This window comes from Epinephelus fuscoguttatus, linkage group LG15 (genome assembly GCF_011397635.1).
Source record: "Epinephelus fuscoguttatus linkage group LG15, E.fuscoguttatus.final_Chr_v1".
Taxonomy (NCBI): domain Eukaryota; kingdom Metazoa; phylum Chordata; class Actinopteri; order Perciformes; family Serranidae; genus Epinephelus; species Epinephelus fuscoguttatus.
In genome coordinates this window covers 89,312-101,087 of record NC_064766.1, presented here as the reverse complement: position 1 = coordinate 101,087, position 11,776 = coordinate 89,312, and positions in this window count along the sequence as shown.

Here is an 11,776-nt window from a genome sequence, read left to right as displayed (position 1 = left end):
TCGCCATTCGTGACCTGTGTATCAATTTTCATGAGGATATGAGGTCGCTGAAGCCATCAAAAAGCCAAACCTATTTAGTGGCGAGGATCGATAGTCACCACGGCGCAAATGGACAAAAATAGACGTAGCTTCACAGCATTCATAAGGTAGCTTCACCAACTTGTTCTGCATGCATTAGAAGTGGAATGAAGTTGATGCGATCAAGTTTGTTGCATTAGTACAGGTTAAAATAAAAACTGGTCACTTCCTGTTGCCACCGTGGGATATTAACATACCGGGCATTCAGGGCAGAGCCATTATCATGTCCACCAAGTTTGAAGCTGCTGAGATCAAGTATGTGGGCGGAAGAGCCGATCAAAATTAGATGGCAAGTAAACAAAAAGTCGCCAAAATTTGTCACGCCCTAGCGGCCACGCCCTTTGACATAGAGAAAAGCTTTAAATAACTTTTGATGAGCATGTTTTCAGGATAATCTGTATCAATTTAGAAGTCGATCTGACTAAAATCCCTGGGAGGAGTTCAAATGTAAGTTGTGGAAATCGCAGTAATGAAAGAATTCAAAACAAAATGGCCAACTTCCTGTTGGGATTTTACCATGATGTTAAGAGACTTTTTTGTGCGTCTGGGTATGATACATGTGTGTACCAAATTTCATTTGCCTACAACAAACAAACCCCAATGGGGAGGGTTTTTTGAAAATTTGTAGGGGGCGCTATTTCGGCATTTCACGTCGACCATGTGCAACCACCCAAAAATATCGAATTTTGGATGCGGCCGGACGAATGTGGAAAGTTAAAAGCATTTTGAAATTTGGGAAAGGGACGAAATTGGGTCACAAATGTCGCAATAATAATAATAATTAAAGCTGCAAGCAGCTGTGATCGGGCCCTCGCTCCCCCATGCAACCATGGGGGCCTGAGGCACAAGGGGGCTGTGGCGCAAAGCGAGAAGAGAGAAAAAACCTGGCAGGAGCGGAAAAAAGTAATGTTTCGTTCATCCACCAGGTGGCGCTACGAGCGAGACCAGATGTGGCCAGGTGCGTTCAGGGATGGACCCTCATCACACATTAAATTTCGAGCAAATCGGACAATGCACAAAGGTTTTATACCAAGTTGATGCTCTGTGGCGAAGGATGAAAAGTCGCCACTGCCACCGCCACCGCAGCAGTCTGCAACATGACAGTACACATGTGTCACCATGGAGATTCATCAACTTGATCGTCATGTGGCCACAAAATGTAGTTGATCAGGTCAGGAGCTTGAGGTTGGTGTTTGTCAGTGTAAAAGATGGCATTTCCTGTTTCCACAAGGGGGCGCCATGAGTGAGATTGCCTACAAGCATATGGAGGCATTGAGGACGGGGCTCTTATCATGTACAGAAATTTTGAAGCAGTTTGGATGAACTATGTGGGAGATAGAGCTGCTTGAATATGCATGGCTATGGATCAAAAATGGCAGCGCCATAGCGACCACACCCCTTGACATAGAGAAAAGCTTTTAAGAACTTTTCATCAGCATGGTCTCTGGATGATCTATAAAAAATTTGAAGTCGATTGGATGAAATCCTTAGGACTAGTTTGTTAAAATACAACATGTGGAAATCATGCCAAAATGACAAGTCAAAATCAAAATGGCCAACTTCCTGTTTGGAGTAGACCATTGGTGCCAGAGACTTTTAAGTGAGTCTGGACAACATACACATGTGTAGCAATTTTCATGTTCCAACTCCAAAAAACCCTTTGGGAGGGTTTGTTTGAAAATTTCAATGGGGTGCTAAGGAGGCATTTTGTCCCCCCCATGGACGATGCCCCTATCAGATGCAAGAGTTCGCCATTCTTGACCTGTGTATCAATTTTCATGAGGATATGAGGTTGCTGAAGCCATCAAAATGCCAAACGTATTTAGTGGCGGGGGATCGATAGTCGCCACGCTGCCACATGGACACCATGAGACATAGCTTCACAGCATTCATAAGGTAGCTTCACCAACTTATTCTGCATGCATTAGAAGTAGAATGAAGTTGATGCGGTCAAGTTTGTGGCATTAGTATATGTTAAAGAAAAAACTGGTCACTCCCTGTTACCACCGGGGGGCACTATGAGTAAGGTGGGATATTAACATATCGGGGTATTCGGGGAGGTGCCATCATCATGTCCACCAAGTTTGAAGCTGCTGAGATCAAGTATGTGGGCGGGAGAGCCGATCAAAATTCGATGGCAAGAAAACGAAAAGTCGCCAAAATTTGTCACGCCCTAGTGGCCATGCCCCTTGACATAGAGAAAAGCTTTTAATAACTTTTGATCAGCATGTTCTCAGGATGATCTGTACCAACTTTGAAGTCGATAGGATGAAATCCCTAGGAGTTCATTCAAATGTAAGTTGTGGAAATCGCAGTAACGAAAAAATTCAAAACAAGATGGCTGACTTCCTGTTGGGATTTTACCATGACGTTAAAAGACTTTTTTGTGCGTCTCAGTATGATACATGTGGTTACCAAATTTTGTTTGCCTATGACAAACTAACCCCAACGGGAGGGTATTTTGAAAATTTGTAGGGGGTGCTATTTCGGCATTTCGCGCTGACCATGTGCAACCGCCCAAAAATATCGAATTTCGGATGTGGCCGGACGAATGTGGAGAGTTAGAAGCAGTTCATCGTAAGAAGCGATGAATGGGCCCTCGCACCTTCAAGCAACTCGGGGGCTGGCAGGACGCCTTCTGACCCGTCAATTCATTTCTGTCAAAGTTAGACATCGCATGCATGAGTGACTTGGCATATCCCTGATACAGTGCTGGAATGACATATTTCACATTTTGTATCATTTCCTCTTTCCACTAGAGGGAGTTGGAGAGCACAGTAATTATATATCATGTTTTTGTACATCAAATATACACCACAGCATTTAACTTTCAGATAAATCAAAAGATAAGTGTTTGAGACCTGCTTCCTGTCACCACAAGCTAACACTATGAGTATCAGGAAATATGGTCATATAAATGTTTTCAGGGCAGAACTAATATGAATCATCTGAAGTTTGATGGAGATCAGAACATTTATGGCAACAATATAGCAATTTCCTGTTTCATGGCGAGACCTCAAAATTAAACCCTCTGCAGCACGTATTGACACCAATGATATGTCACGTTTGTGTACATCAAATACACACCACAGCACTGAAATTTCAGGTTAATCAAAAGATAAGTGTCTGGTAAGAAGTACTTCCTTTCACCACTAGGTGGCGCTATGACTATCACGGAATATTGTCATATAAATGTGTTCAGGGTGGGACAAATATGAATCAGTTCAAGTTTGGTGGACAAAGGACCATTTACTCGAAATTTATAGAAATTTCCTGTTTCATGGCGAGACATCAAAATTAAACCCTCTGCAGCACACGACACTAATGATATGTCACATTTGTGTACATCAAATACACACCACAGCACTGAAATTTCAGGTTAATCTAAAGATAAGTGTCTGGTAAGAAGTACTTCCTTTCACCACTAGGTGGCGCTATGACTATCACAGAATATTGTCATATAAATGTGTTCAGAGTGGGACAAATATGAATCATGTCAAGTTTGGTGGACAATGGACCATTTAGTCCAAATTTATAGCAATTTCCTGTTTCATGACGAGACATCAAAAGTAAACCCTCTGCAGCGCGCATAGACACTAATGATATGTCACGTTTGTGTACATCAAATATAGACACCACAGCACTGAAATTTCAGGTGAGTCCAAAGATAAGTGTCTGGTAAGAAGTACTTCCTTTCACCACTAGGTGGCGCTATGACTATCACGGAATATTATCATGTAAATGTGTTCAGGGTGGGAAAAATATGAATCATGTCAAGTTTGGTGGACAACGGACCATTTACTCCAAATTTATAGCAATTTCCTCTTTCATGGCGAGACATCAAAATTAAACCCTCTGCAGCACATGTAGACACTGATGATATGTCATGTTTGTGAAAATCAAATATAGACCACAGCATTGAAATTTCAGGTTAATCCAAAGATAAGTATCTGATAAGAAGTACTTCCTTTCGACACTAGGTGGCGCTATGATTATCAGGCAATATGGTAATGAAAATGTGTTCAGGGTGGGACTAATATGAATCATGTGAAGTTTGGTGGAGATTGGACCATTTATGCCAGAGCTACAGCAATTTTGTTTTTCATGGCGAGACCTCAAGATTCAACGCTCAGCAGCGGGCGTGCCATTCAACATTGGGCAAATCCTGTGATAACTTTTGGTCACAACATAGTCACGCTTACGATTAAATCTGTAGGACAAGTTCGTTAATTTACAAGCCCTGGAAATGGGCAAAAATGCAAAAATGGCACAAGTAAATTCAAAATGGCGGACTTCCTGTTGGGTTTTGAGCATGGCTCCAAGAGGCTTTTTTGTACATGATAGACTGTTACAGGTGCCTACCAAGTTTCATACATGCAGGTGAAAGCAGCTTTGGGGGCTGCTTAATTGAAATATTCTAGGGGGCGCTGTTGAGCCATCTTGGTGCATCAAAGCACAAAAATCACATCAGACAACAGGACTTGTCACCTGTGATGTGTATACCACGTTTGGTGAGTTTTAAAGCATCCCTTGTCCCTTCAAAACAACATTGTGTTTGATGCCGAACAAGGTGGCGCCACGGTGACAGTGTTTGATGAAAACTCAAAAGCTTCATTTTTAAGCATCATCAAGGTCTAAGGACTTAGACCAGCAAGTTTGAGGTGGGTCTGATTAACCTGCTAGAAGTGAGACATCAAAGAATGTATGAAGTAGCTTTCTGTTGCTAGAAGGTGGCGCTATGGCGGTGATTCAAAATTCCTTTATAGATGTGTTCAGGGCTGGACTGTCATCATATGTGTGAAGTTTTGGCAAGATATTCCCACGTGGAGTCAAGTTACAGCAACGTTTATCATCACGGCGAAACATCAAAGTTTGCCGCCAGGCCGTGGCCACGCCCTTCGACGAAAACTCACAGTTTCCACAATAAAGAATCATCAATGTCTTATGACTTTTTTCACCAAGTTTGAAGTGGATCTGGTCAAGTCTGTAGGAGATGTACATTAAAGTCTAAAACATGACATTTCCCATTGCCAGTAGGGGGCGCTATGTTTATCTCCAATTATTGACATGTAGATGTGTTCAGGCGGACTGTCATCAATCCTGTCAAGTTTGGCCAAAATTGGACCATGTATGCTGGAGTTATAAACTACTTCCTGTTTAGTGGCGAGACCCTAACTTTAACGCCATCCCACGGTCACACGCATTGACTAAAAACTCAAGCTTTTGATAACTTTTCATCTTCAAGGTCTTGGGATGGGACAGACCAAGGTTTGAAGTCAATCGGATGAAATCTCTAGGACTAGTTCGTTCATTTATGACCCCTGGAAATGGCCAAAAATGCACCAAAATTGCACAGTAAATTCAAAATGGCTGACTTCCTGTTGGGTTTAGAGCATGCCTCCAAGAGGCCTTTTTGTACATCTCTGGGCGTTACATAAGCCTGCCGAGTTTCATACATGTAGGTGAAACTAGCTTCAGGGGCTGTTTCCTCAAACTTTTGTAGGGGGCGCTACTGATCCATTTTTTGGAACCCACACACGAGACCCTTAAAATATCAAATTTTCACCAGTTCTGAGATGTGTGCAAAGTTTCATGAGTTTTCGGGTATGTTAAGCCTCCCAAAAAGGCAATTAATTTGGAGGAATAATAACAATAATAATAATAATAATCATAAAAAATCCTTGCATTTCAATAGGGTCCTCGCACCGCTTGGTGCTCGGGCCCTAATAATAATAATAATAAAAAATCCTTGCATTCCAATAGGTTCCTCGCACCGCTAGGTGCTCGGGCCCTAATACTAAAAAATCCTTGCATTTCAATAGGGTCCTTGCACCGCTAGGTGCGCGGGCCCAATAATAATAAAAAAAATCCTTGCATTTCAATAGGGTTCTCGCACCGCTAGGTGCTTGGACCCTAATAATAATAAACAGCGCGATTTCAATAGGGTCCGGGCGACTTCGCGTCGCTCCCTAATAACAAAAATAATAATAAACAGCGCAATTACAATAGGGTCCTCACGGATGACTTCGTCGTCACTCGGGCCCTAATAATAATTCCTTCAGTTTCAAGAGGGCCTTCAGTCAGTGTTCGGGCCCTGATAATTAAAGGTGCAAGCAGCTGTGATTGGGCCTTCCCTCCCCCATGCAACCGTGGGGGCCTGAGGCAGGTGGTGACTGTGGCGCGAAGCGAGAAGGGAGAAAAAACCTGGCAGGAGCGAAAAACGCAGTGTTTCGTTCATCCACCAGGTGGCGCTGCGAGCGTAAGCAGATGTGGCCAGGTGCGTTCAGGGGTGGACCCTCGTCACACGTGAAATTTCGAGCAAATCGGACAATGCATGAAGGATTTATACCAAGTTGATGTTCCGTGGCGAAGGATGAAAAGTCGCCACAGTGGCAGCCTGCAACGTGACAGGACACGCGTGTCACTGTGGAGATTCATCAACTTGATCGTCATGTGGCCACAAAATGTAGTTGATCAGGTCAGGAGCTTGAAGTTGGTGTTTAGAGTGTTACATAAGCTGCTGAGTTTCATACACGTAGGATAAACTGGCTTCAGGGGCTGTTTCCTCAAACTTTTGTAGGGGGCGCTACTGAGCCATTTTTGGAACCCACGACGAGACCCCGAAAATATCAAATTTTTCACCAGTTCTGAGATGTGTGCAAAGTTTCATGAGTTTTCGGGTATGTTAAGCCTCCCAAAAAGGCAATTCATTTGGAGGAAAAAGAATAATAATAATAATAATAATAATAATAATAATAATAACAATAATAAAAAATCCTTGCATTCCAATAGGGTCCTCGCACCGCTAGGTGCTCGGGCCCCAAACAAAAAATCCTTGCATTTCAATAGGGTCCTTGCACCGCTAGGTGCTCGGGCCCTAATAATAATAAAAAACAGCACGATTACAATAGGGTCCTCACAGACGACTTCGTTGTCGCTCGGGTCCTAATAATAATAAACAGCATGATTACAATAGGGTCCTCACGGACGACTTTGTCGTCGCTCGGGCCCCAATAAATAATAATAATAATAAACAGTGTGATTACAATAGGGTTCTCACGACGACTTCGCCGCCACTCGGGCCTAATAATAAACAGCGTGATTACAATCGGGTCCTCACGGACGACTTTCGTCATCGCCGGGCCCTAATAAACAGTGCGATTACAACAGGGTCCTCACGGACGACTTCTCGTCGCTCGGGCCCTAATAAATGCACCAAAAAAAAAGAGGGACTTTGTCCTTCAGCCGAGGTCCCTAAAAATAATAATAATAAACGTACCTGGAACAAGAGGGAGTTTGTCCTTCAGCCGAGGTCCCTAATGAAACAAGAGGGACTTCGTCCTTTGGCTGAGGTCCCTAATAAACGTACCAGGAACAAGAGGGACTTTGTCCTTCAGCCGAGGTCCCTAATAATAATAAACGCACCAGAAACAAGAGGGACTTCAGCGAGGACTGCTCTGTGAGCAGTCCTCTGCCTTCGGGCTCGGTCCCTAATTAAAGCTGCAAGCAGCGTTGGTGGGACCTCGCACTCACGGCCGTTTCGGCCTCCAGCTTATATCATCATTGTGAATTATTTAGAAATATCAAACATATTGCCACAAACATCAAAACATCCTTACAGAGCTGAACGTTTTGATGTTCAAAAGCTTTCTGTAGATGTAGGGATGTAGGAGTGAAGTCACAATATGCAAATTAGATGAGTGAATTTACTCCCATCAGATTCCTCTTTATGTTGAGGATGAGATGACAAAAACAACACAAAACAAAATAAATCTACTGTGTAAATATGTACTGAGATTTATGAAATCCAATATGGCTGCTGCCTAGTGATGCCACAATATGCAAATTAGATGAGTAATTTACTCCAATCAGATTTCTCTTCCTTTATTTTGAGGATGAGATGACAAAAACAACACAAAAGAAATTTACTGTGTAAATATGTTAAAAATGCTGTTTTCCAGAGATTTATGAAATCCAATATGGCCGCCGCCTAATGACGCCAGAATATGCAAATTAGATGAGTTAATTTACTCCCATCACAAACTTTGGGTCATCATGAATAGTTTTCTCATTTACAGTATGCCTTTATCTCTCACCACTTTCAAGCGACAGCCTTTTGAAATGTTGAAATGAAAATGGAATATTTTCCTCAATAAACTCTGGCACCTGAAGGGTTAAAATGGAGATTCTGCCCTGTCATGTCTGCATGTAAGAAGTAGACACGTACACATCATCATGTTTCTGTGAGTTTGTGTGTGACAGCAGTTGCCATGGTAATGAAGTAGGTGCACCTGACGGAAGAGCAGATAGAGACAGAACACAGAGAAGAGATCTCTTTTAGTGGCGATTTAACTCCTCAAAGAAGTTCTTCCCATTCCCAAACCGTTGGTCCAATCATCAAAATAATGTGATGGCGAGAGAGATAAAGTTATTCAGAAGATCTGTTTAGCAGCAGTTGAGCTGGCATGTGTGCATCTTTGAAGCCAATACAATAAACGGTGTCGGAGAAGATGTTTTTTGAAGAACAGCACTTTTGAGGGGAAATTTTATTTTGAAAGGGCAAATAGCTCACTTCCTGTTGGATTTAGGTCACGGGTGTCAGCACGTGATTTGTAGGTTGAACACGCCAGTTTTGGTTTGATCTGTCTACGACATTCCCATGGGCCGCAGTGGCCATTTTAGTGGAGAGCCTATTTTGGCACTGTAGAGGTTAATAATGTTTATTTGCTGTTTCAAATGAAGATTCTGCTGCTGTAATCTGTCCTTTAAAGATTGTGAGAGACACACACAGAAGGCTGTGCGTGTGTGTGCGTGTCTGTGTGTGTGTTACCGGCCTCAAGCTTAGGGGGTACCTGGGCCAGTAGCTATTTTTGCCACACAGTCCTGGGAGGTCTGTGAAGCAGTAAGGAACAGAGAGAAATTATTCATCTGCGATCAACTCGAGCGCCATGTTTATTCTGCCGATCACAACCAAAAATCCATTACAAAAATATTCTTCAAATTTAATAACAACTCTTTTAACCAAAACATATTTCTGTATCAAAAATAAACATTTTACCTCATAATGTATTCTGTGTCTTCATTCACTGCTTGCAACAACAGTTATATTCCAGTCACATAATGTACATATCAACAAACATTCAAACTGGCAAAAAAAAAATACTCAGCAGTATACTTTACTGTCCATCTATGTGAAAGTAAATTGTCCAAGTGCGAGTAATGTAGCATCAGAAATGCTTGTATGTATGTTGAATACCACTACATATTTGCAATTCAAATACATAAGAATAATGACACAACAAAAACATTAACAACAAAACACATCTACGTGTATTTCCCTCTACTCTTGAAATTCTTCTGTTTACATTGAGGCAAAATCACGTGGTGTCTCTACAACCTTTTATGGCCCACAAACTGCCAAAATTTCACTATAGTTTCAAAAAAACCCCTCATGAACTCAAAACTAAATACTTTTTACCAAAATGTAATACTCATAGTGTCTTGTATTTTTGTACCTTCGAGGTATCTGCCAAACAAACCACAAGTTTTCTTTCCACACTGATAAAATGTAGCCGTTTGCTAGATAGTGGAAGACAATAGGAGCTAGCATGAACAATACACTTTACACAAAACAGTAGACCAACATGGCCTTTAAGTGTTTTTTTTTTTTATCAGCCATAAGTCTGTCAGAATATTTATCTAACATCTACTTCATGTGTTAAATCATTTCAGGTTGCCTAAACCACATTTAACATACCTGTTAAGCAGTAAGGAACAGAGACAAAATATTCACCTGCGATCAACTCAAGCGCCATGTTTATTCTGCCAATCACATGACCACACGGGCTTGAGTTGTCTGTCCCCTACTGTGCCTGGTTTTACAGCGACACCTACTGTCGCAAGAAATAACAGCAACATTTATCCTAAATGTTAAGAGGGACTGATTCATGTCTGTGATGAACTAATTAATAAAGAAATCATTCATATGTCCAAATACATGAAAAAAAAAAAATAGAGGGGGGTCAGTTTTTCTTTCACTTATTATAATGGCTTTTTTTCCCAACCCTTTACATGTGCAGCCGTTGACATGGCGATTAATGACTTGCCTGCACCTGAGGGGCTCATGAGAGAGCAAATCAGCAAAGGCTGTTTAATATGGGTTTGAAATTTCTCGAACAAGTTCTTCCCATTCCCAAACCGTTGGTCCAATCATGAAAATAAAGTGATTGTGAGAGAGATCCACTTCTCGTGAACACATGTGTCATGTTTTATACGAGTTACAAATGTGTTGCACCTCAGCTGTTTTCCAGAAATTTCTCCTCTCAGTTTACATGGGAGTGAATGAGAAAAAAATTGGCGCTCCCTTCGCTTTGGATCCACTCAGCAAAAATGTGTACGTGTGAGTGATTCCATGTCAAGATATCTGTGACCAGGACAAATTTTTTTGGTATAAATTGTGTATGTACAGTGAAAATTGTGGCCATGGCAGCGAGTTAAAGACTAAAGTTTTAGACGATTTTTAGAGCCCTCTCTGCTCTAGCTCACAGCATTCCGTACAATACACACCCATTATAAACTGACAATTTCTCCACATTCGCTCATGGTATTTTGAGAGGCACAGATTAAAAATGGTAAAAGATATGAAAAAGATGAAAACATGAGTGAATAGATGAGACCTGTGGCAACATTTGAGAGTTGGAATGGAGTCTGCAGCACAAAGTATGGAGACGCTGTAAAGGCTAGACAAAAGCCAAAGATTGGTCCCTTTCTCCCCCTGCTGCCATTCATTTCCTATGGGACAGCTTTCAAAGATGGTCAGGACGTTTTGTGACATGCCACTGTTAGGAGCCCATAAAATCCAAACCGTTCGACTAATGAAAAAGTTATACAGAATGTGTGCAAGTTTGAAGCCGATACAATAAGCTGTGTAGGAGGAGTTGATTTTTTAGGAAGAGCAGTTTTGAGGCGAAATCTTACTTTGAAAGGGCAAATAGCTCACTTCCTGTTGGATTTTGGTCAGGGGTGTCTTTCTATGACGTTCCTACGGGCCGCAGCGGCCATTTTAGTGTGCCTAGGTGGCACTAGAGAGCCCATTCCCAGTGAGCAAAAAGTAGTCCAGATCACGTCTAAAAGACGTAATTTCGGGACATCCAGAAGACGTCTTCAGGGGAGCCAGAATGAAAGTTTTTTATACGTCTTTTCTGGACGTTGTTAGGACGTTTCCTTCTGGACGTCAGAAGACGTCTTCAGGGGAGCCAGAATGAAAGTTTTTTATACGTCTTTTCTGGACGTTGTTAGGACGTTTCCTTCTGGACGTCAGAAGACGTCTTCAGGGGAGCCAGAATGAAAGTTTTTTGTACGTCTTTTCTGGACGTTGTTAGGACGTTTCCTTCTGGAAGTCAGAAGACGTCTTCAGGGGAGCCAGAATAAAAGTCTTTTATACGTCTTTTCTGGACGTTCTTAGGACGTTTCATTTCTGGACGTCAGAAGACGTCTTCATGGGAGCCAGAAAGAGAGTTTTTATACGTCTTTTCTGGACGTTGTTAGGATGTTTCATTTTTAGATGTCCAGATTACGTTTTCAGGAGAGCCCGATTGAAAGTTTTTTTATACGCATTTCCTGGACGTCGTATAGACGGTTCACTTCTGGACGTCCAGAATACATCTTCAGGGCAGTCAGATTTAAAGGGGTTTTTTTA